The sequence below is a fragment of the Falco cherrug genome, chromosome 9 (assembly GCF_023634085.1).
Source record: "Falco cherrug isolate bFalChe1 chromosome 9, bFalChe1.pri, whole genome shotgun sequence".
In the NCBI taxonomy this organism is placed as follows: Eukaryota; Metazoa; Chordata; class Aves; order Falconiformes; family Falconidae; genus Falco; species Falco cherrug.
The window spans coordinates 26108907-26126727 of NC_073705.1; the positions used below are offsets into that span (position 1 = coordinate 26108907).

The following is a 17821-nucleotide window of genomic DNA, read 5'->3' on the forward strand; positions in this document are numbered from 1 at the left end:
GCAAAAAACCTGATAAACTAAGGTTAAGCACATATAGGTAAGATGGTATTTTGTTCTATTTTGAGTATTGGGTTTTGTTGTTTGTTTTTTATTATTATTTTTGGTTTTGTTGTCTGGGCATTTTTTGTGGTTTTTTTTATTGTTTGGTTGTTGTTGTTGTTTTTAACAGGAAGAGCAATTGTTCCAGGCAAACTATATTAATGGCTGAGGTACATATTTCATCACTGCTAATTTTTCATCAATGTGGGATGTTTCCACAAGAGTGTTGCTCTTATCAAGCAGGTATTAGTCTGAGGAATTAATCCCTACTTGGTATCTCTGACAAGAGATTTTCGTCTTCATCATCTTACACAGTGTCTGAGCACAATGCTCCTCCTGCTTTTATAACCTAAGAATTGTTTTAACAGTTACACATCAATGAATCACCAGTGACACCGTTATTACTTTACAGTTAATCCCAATAGCTGCTTCTAGACGAACTTTTTTTTATTTATTATTTAGGATTACATCAAGAGCGTAATTCAATATTTTCAAGAAGTATCTGCTCCTGGAAAGGCTCTAGCATCAAAAGATTTTTTCTCTAAAGTTTATCTTACGATAATACTACCCCACTCTGCCTGCAAGTAATTAATCACATGATATTTTCACTCCATGAAGCAGGGTGACTACCAGAAAGTAACTGTTGCTACAGTCTCTTCCAATGAACCAGGTCATACGAGGACGCTCTTTTTACCGTGATCCCTCTTACTATAGCACCATGAGCTAAAGAAATCATTATCAAGGTGTCCTTGCCTGCATTCACCACTTTCCCTTGTATTATGTCTAAAAAATCTTCCATTGCCTCGCTTTTATAACAGAATTTTGGTTTAAACAATGATTTTGCCACAGCTTCAAGCCTCGTAAAGAAAGAAAAGCTAGATTCAGAACTGCTCAAGATCATCCACATTTCAAACACATCTTTTCGCTCTTCTACCAGCTGTCCAGCAACAATGTGCTCACTGTTGGTTTGATCACAGTTGCTCTGATAGCACTTGAATGTTTCTAGCATTGCTCCAACATCAGCTAGCTGATTTTTGCCCTCTATGGTCTCCATTGTGTAATTAGCTGGAGAGGAGGTCAAAGAGGTGAAATCACAATTTTTCATGCTCTTGAGCCATCAGACCCATGCAACCTATCAAACTGCACATCTGCACTGCAATATTTTGCTTGTCAATGGGATCTAAATTGGAACTAATGCACTGCAGAGAGCATGGCCTCAGTCTCAAGTTAACACTTGTTATTGCACATTGTCCAATTTCCATGCGGGTTTTGCTATCCCATTTACATAATATTCTAATGGGGACATTTCAAGACAAGATGGGATGGGTCACAAGATGCAAAAATGTGCTCAATGTACTCAAGTAAAAATTATACAACCTCTCACTCCTTCCATAGTCAGCTTCTAATATGAAGCATGTCATCCTGCTCTTCCTGAGGGATATGGGTGGCAGGCTGTCCTATCACTGGACCACAGGATTAGGGTTTAGAAAAAGCCTTCAGCATTCTCCACTCCCTCCCAAAGGCAAAACTAAACAGAATGAGACATCTACCTCCAGAAGGCTGCCTAGCATGTACCTAAAATCTTTTAAAATGGAGACTTTCCACCTTCCCAAGTAATCTATGCTCAGTTTTAAGGAGGTTTTTCCTAAAACTTGCCTCTGCATTGCTACAAACTATACAGTACCTGGAGAATAGCTACCGGGGGGCTGGGGGTGGGGGGAGGAATGGTTGTGATGTATATATTTATAGAATTACAGGACTATTTTAAGAACAAAGGGGCCAACATTTTTTTCCTTAACTGGGCTGCTGTAGCCTGGCACTTCCTTCCTAAAATTAGCTCCACTTCCAGATGTTAACTTCGTATTTGTTGCCATACCAAGGCACGCTTTATAGGTGATGTCATTTACCACCACAGAAGGCATCATTTGTCATACAGCAGAATGCCAGGGCTATCTACCAGTTCTGAGTCTGGAGTCTTGTACATTTCTTGAAGAGTATCTATCATCCCCAGAAGACCCCATGCCAGTTATACATTATTGGAGGCTTTGGGAGGAAATCCGTGCCTGAGCTCTGTAGCACAGCATGGGTGCCCAGAAGCCAGAGCTCTACCTTGGCAGCCAGCCCAAGCAGCAGCTCTCACCAGCTTCTCCTGAGGCACAGATCTCCACAGGGCTGCCCCCAGGGTTTGCTCAGGGGAGTTTCTCAGGCTAAATACCAGATACGTGAAGAGATATTTCCCTTCATTACTTTCACAAGGCCTGACCCAACATCTGGAAGAGTGCCTGGCAATACTCTGACTTCCTTAGAATCACAGAATTGTTTGGACTGGAAAGTCTAAATAGGTTCCTCTACATATTTCCTCTCTCCAGGTTAAATAATCATTGTACAATCACTAGCCATGCTCAAGTTCTTCACATTTCTTCTACCAAGCTTCCTTTACCCTTCTGAGAAGCATTTGCAGCTCAAGTGAACCTTAGCCCTCTGCTTTGTATCAACAACAACGAATCATTAAGCACTAATCCTGAAAGTATGTACACACAGCAATAGCCTGTGAGCCTTTTCCTCGTATGTGGGCACGGTTTTACAGATAAATTCAATAGCAGGCAAGGAAATTCTAGGGGTCTGGATGGCCTGTGTTTGCACTAACTTTCTACTGCTTCTGGAATTAGATGTATGGAAAAGTAGTTTTTAAACAAGCCCTTTGTATTGGGCTAATTTTTTGCAAAACCTGGAGCACTTGTTCTTATGCATATTCCTAATATGCCTTACAGATTTTTGGCAAAAGCAAAGGTGAAAGTTCAGATGTACAGAAAGAAATCAATGTAATTCTGACTTCTGTTAGCCCTGAAGTATATTCTCAGATTTCTGTTGCACAGAAGTAAAAAGGTTTTGGGGGAGCACCAAACCTCTAAGATTTTAACCAGATATTTTTCGGGATCATTTGCCCACAATGAAAAGTCCCAGAGCAGCAGGAGAGAAAAGTTAAAAATACACTCCAAAATAATTACATTTTTCCTTGTCCTAAATAGGCAAGTGGCCTGGGCCAAATTCTAAAGGGGAATCAAGCACAACTCATGTTTTTCCTGGCCCTTTCACCTACACAAGTTTATTTACTCTTAGTGCATCCTGAACTCCCCTTACATTCAAACATGTCATTGACAATGTTCCCATTCTATCCAGGTGCATGCAATTCCCTGTGAATTTGCAAGCATTGCAGGCCATATCTTAAAAAGTCAAAAGACAGAACTATAGAATTGAAGCAACAAAGAGCAGACGCCAATGCATCAGCCATAATCACCTCTGTTCCACACATTTATTTTCCATACAGAGATCTGGAAAAACTCCTTCACACACTGGATTGTAGCCACCATCCTTGCTTGCGTGGGCCACACATCACTGCACACCTTCCTGACCAGGCACAAACAACAGATGGTTTTAGAAGAGATCCATGTGCTGCCCACACTCAAGCTGGGGAGAGCAAAACACTGGCTGGAAAACCATGGCCATTCTGTGCAGCCAGGCCTGCTGCTCCCTCTGCACTCTAAGCCAGCATGAACAGGAAAGGCCCCACACCTCTGAGTTTCTGAGAGAGCACAAAGCAGTCATAATATTTAGATTCATAAGATTAAGATCACTTTATGCGATGCTTCTAAAGGGAAGTCCTGTTCCTCCCCATCTTGTCTGCAACCTCCTTACCAGGAGAGCTATCAATCACATGAAGAACAAGAAAAACAAAATGACCTTACACTCCAGCTGTCCTTTGGAAAGCTTGTAAGTCATTACATTAACTGAAATTCATTGAAGCCATTAAACCCATTTTTCCCCCAAGTCAGCTCTCTCCCTGAACACCCCTACTGTTTGAAGTGGCAAGGAGACACAGTAGCAGGACGTATTTACACCTCTGTTTGAAGGTGAGTCTATACTATCCGATTTCTAATTCAGATCCATCAGTCACAACCAGGTACACAACAATGGTCCCTCAAACCACACATTCCCAGCAGCCCGACTACTTTGGTGTTGTCAGACTCCCTCCCTCCACTTACAAAGGCACCTTATGCTAACTTTAGAGTAGCACTTTCAGAGATCAATGATAATTGACTGATTAAGTATGCCTAATGCTGCTAGAATGTGAGCTGATTTTGTAATGGTGCTAATTAGTAACTGCCAGAGCTCATTCCAATTATTAACCTTTATGAATGTCATTTTTAAAGATAAGAGTTTGCAACACAGCCTACTTCAGCATTTGTAATGGTTTTTGTCACGCAGGATGAGAGGGAACACAGTGGCCACTGAAGCTGAGATAAAGGTAGCACAAGGAAGAAGCCGTAGGAACAAAGGATTTTACCTTTGCTTCCTGCAAGTGATACAAAGATTTTAACAATTAAAAGGTGGAACACCTGTGCTGAAGAATTCAAGAACCCACTTTTCCATGAGACCTGAGCTACTCAGCAATGCCACTATCAAGCATGCTTCAAAAGCTCCCTAAGCAGTGCAAGTACCAAATCAATTGCCTGCTTTGCCAGATGGGCATGCTTACAAAGTGCTATGTCCAGTGCCACTCTGGAAGCAGAGAGAGATGAGAACAACTTTGCTGTTACAGTGCTGTTGCATACCAAGGCAAAGCACTATTCCCATGTATGCACAGTCACAACTCTGAATCTTCTGTTATGTTACACAATAGACGACATTTCATGATGAACCACAGTCACTGGGGTACATGCACCCTGCTTGGATCAGATATAGTTAAACAGCTAAACTAGACCACAGCCTACTTAACTTCACTCCTCACCTGTCTCCCAAACAATCCGCATGCACTGTCCCTACAGAAGGAGCGCTTCCAAACAGGAGATACGGGCTTCTTATATATCTCCCACCACACAATAAGGCCACCTCCTGTCACACAGCCAGGCTTGTGCTTATCGCCACTAAAATGCCACAGGACAAGATATGAACTTTCCAAGTGGTGTAACTAACACCCTGGAGCCCCTGTGATGAGGTAACATTGGTCAGACCACCGTCCAAGCCCTCAGAGAGGCACATGGCCCACCACAGTCTGCCCTGCTATGTACTCTTCCAGAAGAAAACCCAAAGCTTGTCTTGGTGGTTTTTTCCCATGCCTTGTACAAAATAGAAAACATGTACTTGTGGGTACAAAGCTAAATGTGCTGTATTAATTCTGTATTCCTCAGACATCCCTTTTACCTTTAATGGTTACAGATAATAGAACCAATAGGATTTTAATCTTCCATGGGACATTTATTCTCTACTCCGCTAAAGGCACACTGAACAATGTACCATGGTCCACCGCTTACTCTGTAGCTTTAACTGCTCCATGGCAATATAGCATTATACGGGAAACCTTATGTTTTAATAGATGATCTTACTGGCTTGGTTTTCCTCAGCCATGCTTACAGCTGCAAGTAACCCAAAGAAAGGGCAAGGCCTCCCACACACTGGCTTTACAGAAACCCATATCTGGGGCACCTCAAGGTCAATACCTTGTCTGTGATCCCTGGATTAGTTAAGCGAGACCCAAGGATGGATTATAGTCTGTTGAAGTCCTCAGAAAATTCATACAACCCTGGCTGCTGATAGAAGTTGTATGATTCTCCTGTTCTAACACCAGGCCCTGGGACCTATTCCCTGTGAGTGAACTACTCTTCCCCGCACTGCTCCTGACTTCTGCTCTGAACCTGCTGCTGGTTTTTCCCCCTCCAAGACCAATAATCAACAACCGGGCTCCCTTCTTAAAGCAAATTAATATTACGGTTTCAGAGCAAGAGATGCAATAGGACTGATGCTAAGCACATTTCTCCTTCCATGGGGCTGATTACTCCTTGCGAGCGCCAAACCCTCGTAAGGCCAGAACCCACATCCCAGTGATGGGTTGCTCTTCCTTTCTGTCTACCTCTCCCCAGCTGTCTTTTGAACCTCCCACGGTTTGCACAAACTGGTAATTACAGATGGTACTGGCCCCGGCTTATTGCCTGCCTGCCCCACTCCCTTGCACAGCACAGCGTACGAACTCCGATCCCAAGGCACGCGAGTCCATGCTGAGACCCTGGGTTGTGAAGGGACACAGCTGAGCTGAACAGTTCCACTCGGCCAAGCTAACTCTGCTATGAAATCCTGCACTCCTGGCAGTAGTCACAGACAGCTGAAGACAGTTGCATCTTAAAGGCACCAGAACTCACTCAGGAAAACTCACAGTATGCCTCACCCCGGGGCAAAACTCCTGACTCTTGGCTCAGGCTTGGAAGTAATGGTTGTATTAACAGCCCAGCCATCTTCCTGTAACCAGTCCCTTGCTATCACCTTCCTCACAGATCCTCTGAGCTAGACTACAAGATCCATAAAAGAGTATGTAACATTCTTGTGACAGATACTATATAATATTCTTAGATTTATTATGGGCTGGTATTCCTCAACTATTCAAGTACAGCACCACATTTGCATTCCTGATCAGACTTGCAGGATGCTGAATGCCCAGCACCTGCTGATAGCCTGATGCTAGATTCAGGCATCTGGACAGCAAGCTTCAAGGGATAACAGGATATGAGCGACTACTAATATTTAGAGAATTGCCTCTGTAAAGTAACTGGCCGTCAAAGACACAGAAACAAGCTCTAATAATCTGGTTACAGAATGGCTTCACTAACCTTTTACAGCTTTTATTCAGAGGCAGAAATCCTACATGTAACAGCGCACTAGCTTCCCATGATCTAGGAGTTTACAGGAGCTTTCATTTTCACTTGCTCAGGCATATACTGTAAAAGAACGGGCTGACAGATTTTACAGATGAAGAACATGTGGTAAGTAAATAAATCAAAGACTATCTTCCAGGCTGAGGTAATGTAGCACTTTGTAATATTATTTGGAGAAGTGACCACTTGATACTGGGCACTTATTAAGATCATTAGAAGCCTAATGAATGTACCAGAGGAACAGACAGACCAGACTAAAAGAAAAGATGGAAAGATTTCTTGCACATTTTTTAATAATGTTTCTCCATCCTTCAGATTATTTATAGCCATTATAAAATTGCAGTGCATTTGGGGAAAAAAAAAACCCACACGCCACAACATAATAAAACACCAATATACACAGACACAACCCATGTTAAAGTACTAAATTCTACCAGCCACTGTACAAAGCGTCAAAGATTTATATGACTTGGTCCCAAGCCTAATTGGAAAGAAAAGTCGAGGGAGGAGGGAAATGGGAAGAGAAAGGAAAGGAACAGCTCACTCAACGAGAAACAAATCAAGTAAACTGATGTAAAGCCTAGGCTTAGCGTGGATAGGGGAACTGCATCCTGCAGCAAGCCATGAGGCAGCACCAACACAGAAACTCTTCACTGCAAGAACCTGCTGGCTCCAGATCCAGCCCTGACTGCCTGGAGAGTAAGTGGCAGTGCCACTGATCAGAGGCCAGGGGACTTTCTGAGCCACAGATCAAGTCTTTGCATGTAATATAATCCTTGACAGATTTTTTTTTCTTATTATTTATTTTGCTTCTAGGAACTTGTCTACACTCCACTTGAATCCATGTGAGCTTTACTTCCCAAAACATACTCCAGCAAGGAGATCCACAGATTAACTACATGTTGTCCTAAGAATAAAATACCTCTACTTGTTCTGAACTTTTGTCAAATGCTCCTTTAGTCTTCACAGACTCACAGAATGCCTGAGGTTGGAAGAGACCTCTAAAGCTCATCTGGTCCAGTCCCCTGCTCAAGCAGGGCCACCTAGAGCCAGTTGCCCAGGACCAGTCCGGCTGGCTTTTGAATACATCCAAGGGTGGAGACTCCACACCTGCCTGGGCAATCTGCACCAGTACTGTTGCCTACACAGTAAAAAAGTTTTTCTGATATTCACAGGGAACCTACTGAGTTTCAGTTTGTGCACATCCATTGTCTCTTCTTCTGTCACCAGGCACCACTAAAAAGAGCCTGGCTCCATCTTCTTTGCACCCTCCCTTCAGGTATTTGCACATGTTGATAAAATCCTCCCCTGAGCGTTCTCTCTTTTCCAGGCTCAACAGTCCCAGCTCTCTCAGCCTTTCCTCATATGAGGGATGTTCCACCCACTTGCTTTAGTAGAGACCCTATCCACACCACATAAATTTTGTAATATTTTTACCATCTTCTTTTCTGGGCATCTCTTTTCAGGCTTTCCACATCCTACTAGATGAGATCTAGCACGAATGTAATTTATTATGAAGGTTCTATTTTGCAATTATCTATTTTCATATTTATAAATTAATTTAGTGTGTGTTTTTCATTAATATTGGCGCATATCCATGTTGAATGTACCCGCTAATCTGTGCCAATGAAACTCCTCTGCACAATAAAAAGCCATCAGAAAAAGGCATTAGTAAGGCCAAAAAAATTCATCCTTAAGTGTAGCTTCCTGCAAAAAGTTTTGCAGTCGGCATCCAAATCAAATTAGAATGTGAGATGAGATAACTCAACAAAAGGAGCAGCTCTCTAATGAGAGCAATGGAATTGCTGCTCCAAATGATAAAGAAGAGATGGACTAGCCAATTCCTGTTAACAGATGCAGCTCTGCTGATGCAGCAACAGTCACAACACCCACAGGATCTGCAACAGCAGGTTCTTGGCCACAAACTCCCTCCTCAAGGCTGCCTTGCAACTTTTCTAAACAAGTAGGTAAAGCACTACAAGCACATTTTACCTGCCATCCCTGACAAGATGACTTCATAGGGACTGTAATGCTTCAAAAACACATTCACTTTTGGCAAAGCTCCCTCTGACCATCTCCACCAACACCCCAGGACTATATGCCTGGCAACATGACCTGAGCATAAAATCCATTTCTGATGAGATAGAATGTCTCCCTTCTTGAGAGGCTCATAATCAAAGAAATTCATTAACTAGGACAGAAAAACTATATTAAATACGTTATATACAAGCTGCAAAACCAGGGGCAAACATATTCTTCCAGCTCCCTAAAACACTGTGTGTCTGAACGGACTGGCTGGAAAACTAAATTACATCAAAAGTAGTCTGGTTTTTTGTTGTTTCGGTTTTTTAAAAGTACAGCTTCAGGTATAGTTTTAGTCCAATAAAATAGCTTTATTAAGCAAATGAGATAGCATTCAAGATAGCCATCAGTTAGGTGATTGATGGAGAACCTACCTGAAGCGTAGTAGATTCAAATCCCTTGGTTGAATAAGACAGCCATAGTAGGTCAGATAAAAAATTTGTATTACCTACTAATCTGCCACAGAATATTCTGGGAAAAGCATAAGGAAGAGACAAAAGACAGCATGATTCTTCCCATGGTCCCTCACGCAGCCCTCTTGACTTAGAGATCTCCGGATCCCAAAACTACAAAAATACTGTGGCATATCATGTCACTAGCTCAATTCCCAGGTATTCCATTAGAATACCTAAAGCATGAATAGCTCATTGCTGAAGAACAGATAAAAAATGGATGAAGTTTCTGCAACTGATCCAAAAGCTGTAGACCTGTCTGTTCCCTGAATGTCATATCATAAAATAATTCATGTAGGCCACAGGCTACTGCCACACTACCACATTTAACAGCCACCAGCAGAAATATCCTCCATTAATTCATTTAAATCCCTTTTGAAATCCATTTACAGTTTTATTATTTCTGCCTCACAACATCCTTTAGCAATGAGTTACACAATTTAATTACTTGCAGAATAAAAAAGCACTTCCCTTTATACTTATTCATAGCAAGGGCTTGAACTTGGATCTTCCACACATAAGATTAGTATCAGTCTCTCCCTGGAGAGATTCTCAGTCTCTCCTGCTGGAGCTCTTTTGCAGAGTATAAATTATTCAATAGTCATAAGGCAGAGAGGAAAAGAGAGATGGCTGGGGCTCTTACCTGAAACATGGAAAATTAAAACGAAACACAGCTTGGTTTTACCCTTTCTACATGCTATGTGAAATTCTACATTTGTCCAAAGAACATTCCCTCAGAAGATTAGGAATTTGATAAATTGCCTTTTTCTTCTTGCCTCCCTGTCTCCAGCCAGAAAACAAGATGTATCCAAAAATTCTCAGGCATACTTATTAACAGGAACATCCCAATAACCCAGTTGTCCATGAGATCGCAACTGATGTACAATCACATGGCCTTTCTAGAACTATTTAGCAAACACATTCCTCAAACAAACAAATCTGCAGCATCCGTCAATAGTGACCAGTCCAGTTCCCCCACAGCCACAAGTCTGAAGGTCGACAACTTCAGCGAAGTAGCCCCATGTTCAAGTTGCAAAAGATCCGTGAATGAAGCACAGAGCGAGGATGTGTAGCACATGTTGAACAGTGAGTTACGTGCACATGTAACTGTGAACCTGTGCCGCCACCATGCAACACACTCACCAAATATGAAATTCTGGGGCAGAACATAGTCAGATGTTACAAGACTTACCTCTGTCTTCAGAGAATCACAGATACAAATAAAGCACTCTGAATATAGGTATTTTATTATTTTTTTTTTAATTAACAGCCTAACTAAAACACCATTCAATCTGCAATGCTGTTTTTATTAATTCTCTTCGATTCAGCAGGTATTCCACCAAGGAATAGGGATGAGCAGATGCAGGGGGAAGCACATTAATAAATCATAAGTGTCATTAAAATTTGTAAACTAATATCTTCTGGGAAGTCTTGGCAATTAGTCTCAGAGCTTTCTTGGCAAACAAAAAATTAATAAATCCAAAAGGTCCCCTGTCTGATAATATCCCCGCCCTCACAGAAAGGTCATTGATGGAGCAATTAAGAGACACGACAAATGGACCAGCTAGGAGGCTGGTTCACAAAAGACAAATGAGCTCTGTAAAACAAGGTGACTAAGGTATCTTAATAAGCAAAGGTGGGACGTTGATCTACACACCACCCCAAGACACATACAAAGGCTTTTAGACTCATATTTGATGAGTTACTTCTTTTCACATGATTTTGCATTGCCCACCTTGGTCCCTGCCATCTCTGAGGCAATATTAACGTGATTGCTTGTTAAAGCAAGGAACCATCAGAAAGTAGAGGTGTGAACCTTATTATTCCTTGTAGAAAAATCCTGTGAGATATAAAACTAGGAAAGCAATGGGAAGGAGACAAATTAAACTCCTCTCCAGAATTTGGTCATATATATACTTGAACAAAATAAAAAATTAAAGAACAAATCTTATTTTTGTTGCCATTACTGATTTACCTAACTCTAAAAATTAGCCCTGGATTTAAGATAAGCCTATTAATTTTCATGATTGGTTCCCAAACCAAACATTTAAAACAGTTTTAACTCACATTACCCATTTGTTGCAATGACACACCTCCTTCTATTTTGAACTGCAAAGAATGTATGCTCTGGACACCAGCTGTGACTGTCTAGGACATTTAAGGAGGGTTAAACCTATGGTCCATTCTGTTCCTCTCCTTGAATTTTCTTTCTTTGTTTTTCTTTTTGGTTTTTTGTTGTTGTTTTTTTTTTTTTTTTAATTCCCATGGATCTTCACATTCAGCTACACACAGCCCAAGCAAATCCAAACAATCCCTTATATACATTTCCTGAAGTTCACAATAAAATATTTGTTTAGGTCTTTGGAGGGCCACAAGTGAAGGATAACAAATGACTTCAAACCAGAAAAGCATTCTGAATCAGGTCACAATTAGTTACTTCAAATTGCTTCACTTACACAGTTGGATGAGGTGGTCAATGTTTATCACCACCTGATAACCAGCAACTTCTAACATTCTTGTCACAGATAGACACCTAAACCAGCAAACACAAGGAAGCTAAGCCACCCCCTTATTGCTCTTAATAGCTACGAAAAGAGCACAGAAAAGCCATTGTATGTATAGCCTTCTGTGAACATTTAGCACCCCTACAGTGTAGCCTGATGCAGCGCTCTCTAGACATGAATTTCTCTCCTTGCTGATACTCAACAACTATTTTCACCTGTAAAGCTTTCTCTCTTGCTTCTGCTTATTAACTAGGACCCACTTTCTGATGCCTGCTGCAACACATGCACAGCTGGACAAACACAGGTGTCAGGAGCCTCTGCCAAACCTGGTATGTCAGCCTGAGCAAGAGAACAAGACCTGTTTCTCAGAAATAAGCAGGAATTTAGCCATGAGAGCAAAACTGGAATTTTCATTTGCCTCAAGAATGCCACATTTTCTATTCTTCACAGCTAGTGACTACCTAGCTTTTGGGGTCAAGGAACTTCTCTTTATTAATTAAATGACCATGATCTTCATTTGGCAGCAGCTAGCTCAGGAACGGGCCAACATGCAGCTACTCCGCATCTCCCAAACAGTTCAAGTGTGGCTCCCGTGCCAAGATGGCATCTATGACAGCCACGCTTTGCTGAGCCAGGGTAAACTGAACCACCTGCTGTGAGGAAAAGGCAAATCAGCAAGAATACTAGAGGTTAAGAACTGCATTATTCTGGGATATTGCTGAAGGCCCACACTAACTGCAACTCACGGTGCTAGGAGCCCTGAAGAACAACTCTCCTCTCACAATGCAGTCATCTGCTACAGTTCCCCATTCCATTACCCTTAGTTCTTCATCCAACAGTCTGTACCTAGCAGCTCTCAACCACAAAGATTTTGACAGGTGGCTCCCATAGCCTGAAAAAACCAGCCATCGTTGAGCTAGGCTATTTATACACTCTAACAAACAAAAACAGTGGAGATGCCAAACTTGCGGGCATCCTGATTTTCAAATCCAAAAGAGGTCAGGGATGCGCTTGCACACCCAGCTGGCTCCTTTCTTCCATGCCCTGATGGCTGACTGTAGATACAAGAAACCCTCCTCCTCAGAGCACAGGATTTCTGCCCTTTGCAGTGTTGTTAAAAAATGTCAAATAAGATGCCATAATGTGAAGCATTACTACTTTGACAAAAACCTTCATTAATTTTATGCCTGAATACAGTCCTCCAGAAAATAACATGTATCTAAGATGCATGTTGTCAGCATAAAAGTGAAAAACAATAAATATAATCAAATTTGACAATACTGCAGGGAGTTGACAGCTGGTCATGGTGCCTGTCTAGAGACTGCTTTTCAATACAGCAAATTCCAGAAAAATTACAATGCCCCATTGCAAAAACTGTATTGAGCAAGAGGTTGTGGCACAAACCAGAAGTTGGCATTCCCAGCACCACAGTCTAAATAATGCATTGCCACTGGGATGGAAACACCCTTTTAAAAAGGAAGCTGTGCCATGACCTCTTTCAGGTTTAACTTGTTTCACAGAGAATGATACGGAAATTTGAGTCAAGCTTACCGAATCTCCTGATCCCTGCCTTCTTACTCACCCATCTTAGAGGCTGCTACATTTGGAGCAAGAAGGGTAAGCCCCAGTTCCCAAAGAGGACACATGGCACTACACAGCACATTCACCATTTCACACCTACGGAGCAGCCCTATCTGTAACCAGCTCCATGTGCAACACACAAACCTAGGGCACAGAAATCAGCATGAGCTGTGAAACTTTGCAAAGGCACCAAATGCTAGTGGTACTCTGAAACATGCTCATAGTGTCTGCAGACTGTGGAAGACTTAAGAGGCAAGGACACAGGAGGACACAGCATAAAGCCCTTTAGTAATTCAAACAACTGAATGAAAGAGCAATGCAAGACATAAGGCAGCTTGCAACCAAGCTGAGAGGTTTTACTCCTCTCCGCTCCAAGCTAGAGTTGCAGCTGCTGTGTTTTTCAGCTGTCTGTTAAAAAGCTAAAAGTTGGTTGTTGGCGTTTTTGGTTTTTTTTTTAAACAACAGAGAGGCTAAGACAACAGACCAAACTTCAGGCACAGCAGCCACAAGAGTTAAAAAAATGCTTAGGGATTTTTGACTGCTGCCATGGAAATATAACTTCTTGGTTAATAAACAAGAAAAGAAGATGGAATATAGGTGAAAATTCCTCCATCAGCATTTTAGTCTCTTAAGCAGAAAGAGTCAGTCATGGTTTTGAGTACAGGTTAATGCATGGGCCAGCATTATGTACCATCAAATAATTTAGCTGGGACCACAGCCAGAGGAGGGGGACTCCAGAGGACCCATCAAAGGTGAGTAAAATGGTAGCGGGAACTCAGAGCTGACACATGCAAGTACTTGTGCTTTGAAAGAAAATCTGAACTGCTCCCCACTGCCTAATTAGCTGATGTGTTGCAGTCATGGCTATCACATTGATCGTAAATACTGCTCTGCTAACTTGCGCATCTCCTGTCTGCTGGATCGCCCTGTTGTCACTTTGTCTTCATCTGAGATTGAAAGCTCCCTTGGGATGGAGATGTATCTTTTTAGCTACTGCAATCCAAAAAAATATAACTGTTCCTAGATACTAAAAAAGGCAACAGTGGAAAAACTTTTATTCCAGTTACCTTAGCAGAAATAACTGCTCTGCCCACACTGGCTGAAACAGTTGAAAACATTTGAAATATTATAATAACTTTAAATACTTATCCAAAATGTTACATTCACATAACTGTATCTCAAAACTGTACATCTTAAATAGGAAACAGGATTAGCAAGAAGCGAGGAAATGTTCACAAGGCTTTCCTGCTTGTAAAACCTGTGAAATCTAAAAGGCCCACAGAATAAGGAGCTCGATAAGATTCCACTTATTCATACTCACAACACAAGAAGGAAAAAACTGGAGAGCAACAAGATTTGCTCATGAAAGGACTTGCTGTCTACCCTACAATCTACAGAATTCCTCATATAGTATTTCTGAGCATACACCTGAAACCAAAACTCATTTATCGCAATCACAATTTCTATGGGTCAGATCTGCAAGCATTACGAGCACACACATCTTAAGAAACAAGCCATTGAATAGGCTTCCCTTTCTCTCCTCCTCCTAACAAAATTTGCCTGAGATTTTCAACAGAAAAATAGGCCAAAAACTACAAAACACTCAACTGTTGGCTGTGAGTGGTGCCTTTTAAACACCATATTTTGCATATCTAACCCTGTCATTCTCCTCTTCTCAACAGATGCTTTCTTGAACTACAATCCCTGTGAAGCAGCCTGGCCCCTACTCTTCACAGAGTTCATATTTCATGACAGATCACTCCTGTGTGCTTACAGTTCATCACGGGCAATGAAGTTTGATGCAGGGACCCTGGCTTACAGAGAGTGTTTGGGAATCAGAGGTGCTCCAACAGCACTTCAAATCAAACCCATATAAATTTATAGATTAAGAGGGAGAACTGTTCTTATTTTGTTGATGGAGAAGTGTTGGATGGGGTGAAAATACTACAGAAAGCATATGCACAACGCTTAATCCTTAACTTCTACTTAGAGCAGGCAGGATATAGCCGGATTCTCAACTACCCAGTTAGATATTTTTCTAGGCAATGAGAACTGATGAAGGGTTGGCATGCCTGAAGAGCTTAATTTTCACAGTTATATTTCCTGACCTAATAAAAAACCTCTCTGCACAAATTCTGATGTCTCACACCATTACAAGTACAACAGCTTCCTTTCATAGGAGGAAAACGATCACCACGACTCAACTCAGTGGGAAAAAAAAAATATCCAAGCCACAACTGACAGGTATCTCTTGTGACCAAGAAGAGATGTGGTATTTGCAAGGGGCAGGGGCTTAGCTGAGTGGATGTAGGGATCTTTTCCTTGAAGCTGGCTGCTTCAGTATCTGTGTTCCTGCATTCAAACGCTGACTAGCATTTCCTCCATCTAAACTCGTATCACCCTGATATAGAAGCAGCTCCCATCATAACTTTTAATTCTCCTCTCCCTCTCTTGCTCCCTTTTTTAATTACATTCAGGATGTTTTCTTATTGATTTACTTGTCTTTGTATTTAGATGCAGAGATTAGAAATTTCTTTTATGTGGCAATTCAGTTTTCCATTAAAAGAAGCCTCACACTATAACCCAGGGGAAACAGAGAAGATTTTGATGCATGAAGCAAGCAGAGGCAAGATGATATTTTGAGATTGCATTGCACTCTGCTCTATGCACTCTAGCATCCTTTGAAGCACTGCCATGTGATTCATTGCTCTCTGCCACAAAAGCCACTCCTCTCTCATGGAAGCAACTGCGTTTGCCAAGCATTCAGAATAGATATCACGCAGCTCCACTGCTAAGATGGGTAGGACTCCCGGTTAGCAGAAAGGATGTCATATTTCTGGAATACATGGGGTGCCAAACCAAAAAAAAAAACAAAAACCAAAACCAAAAAAAACCACCAAGCTACCAAGCTCCTGGAAATGTCCAGACCACCTTCTGATAAATACTTGATAGCTGCATTCACTTTGTGACCCATCAGTTCTGGGGGCTGAATGATGGCTATGAAGAAGTCTACAAAAAGTAACTAAGGAAAGTAAACCTACTGCTGCCAGGTTTAAATTCACTCTGCAAAGACACATCCTCTTTTTGAAATTTTCAAGGTCTCAAACATTAAAAGAAAACATTGAAAAGTACCAATTTAAATAATGCAGAGACACAAAGGTCTTCATGTGCAAATAGAACAGAAAATCCTGAGAAAAGGGGTCTTTCTCTTGGCTTATTACTTCCACTTAGTACCTGTTTGCATTTCTACTGTGTCCTTTCCAAAGAAACTCATAGCTCCTCTCTGACTCCATACTCCCCTGCAAAGTACAATATGGCTTAATCCTGAATTTTCCAGTTGGGAAACTATGGTTTAAAGCCCTGGAGCTCTACCTACTAGCTTTTATACTGAGCTTTCCTCCCTAATCTTGGGAGAGAACTCAGGAGGTTCTGACTTCTCAACATACCTGAGTCTGTGGGCCCCACACTGGTCCCTATTTCACTGCAGGAAAGGTGCAGAAGTGTCCCAGAACACACCACTCTGGGAAAACTCCAAAAGGGATGGTGCTATCACCTTTCTGCACAGCTGAGGTAACGCTGCAAGTTCAGTATTAGGACAGGATCTGCCTGCTTGTTACATTATTTATGCAGAGCAAATTGCTTGGCAATTACATCTAAAGTACAATCACAGTGCCATTTGTACTTGTTAGGTAAAGAGGCAAAAGTTTTTTTAGCATTTTAATACCTTGAAAAGTACCAGGATAAGTGGAAATTACTGTATTCTCTCTTATTAGCTGCACGGTTATTTATACTTTTGCAGATTACCATGGTACAGCACAATTAGGATTTGGAAGCACTGTTCAAATTGAGAAGTTTCAAGAGCTCTACTGAACAATTGACCCTTAAATACATTAACTGGAATAAACCTGCAGCACATGCCCAAAGTCTGCTCCAAACAGGGACTTTAAAATTAGCTGGAAAGGAAGAAGTACAAGAGATCATCTGCCAAGAACGTGCTCACACTTGGGGCAATGGTTGCAACACACTGCAAGTTCCACCAACTACACTTTCCACAAGTTGTGCAATAGCTGTAACACACCAGGTAAATCTGACACAAGGCACTTGGTCTCCGCAACCCCTGGCTACATTAAAAAAAAAAATCCTTAGGGTAAAAACACCTAATAACAACTCCGTTAAAGGCAAACCCTTTCCAAACCAGAGGCAGGTTGTTAGGAGGAAGAGCAATCCCCAGCAAGTAGAAACTACTAGTGATTTCAGACATCAAGGAACTGGCCTGCTTCTAGTGGTGAGTTTGAAGGGGGTTGTATAAATATTTATTTATTTATTTTAAATGCACAGTCATACTTAAAAACACACATTCTGTCCAGCAGCATGCTTCCCCAGGCCAGGACTCTCCATCTCCCATGCCAGACTAGAAGCATGGCAGGTATATAACACACTCTGAGTCTAACCATAGCAG

The 17821-nt window shown here is 41.6% G+C and overlaps 1 protein-coding gene across 1 annotated transcript in view; it reads right to left on the bottom strand.

Moving 5' to 3' along the window:
- SORCS3 (sortilin related VPS10 domain containing receptor 3) overlaps positions 1-17821 on the bottom strand; it is a 304363-nt gene that overhangs the window by 191545 nt on the left and 94997 nt on the right. The gene's annotated exons all lie outside the window — the stretch shown is intronic.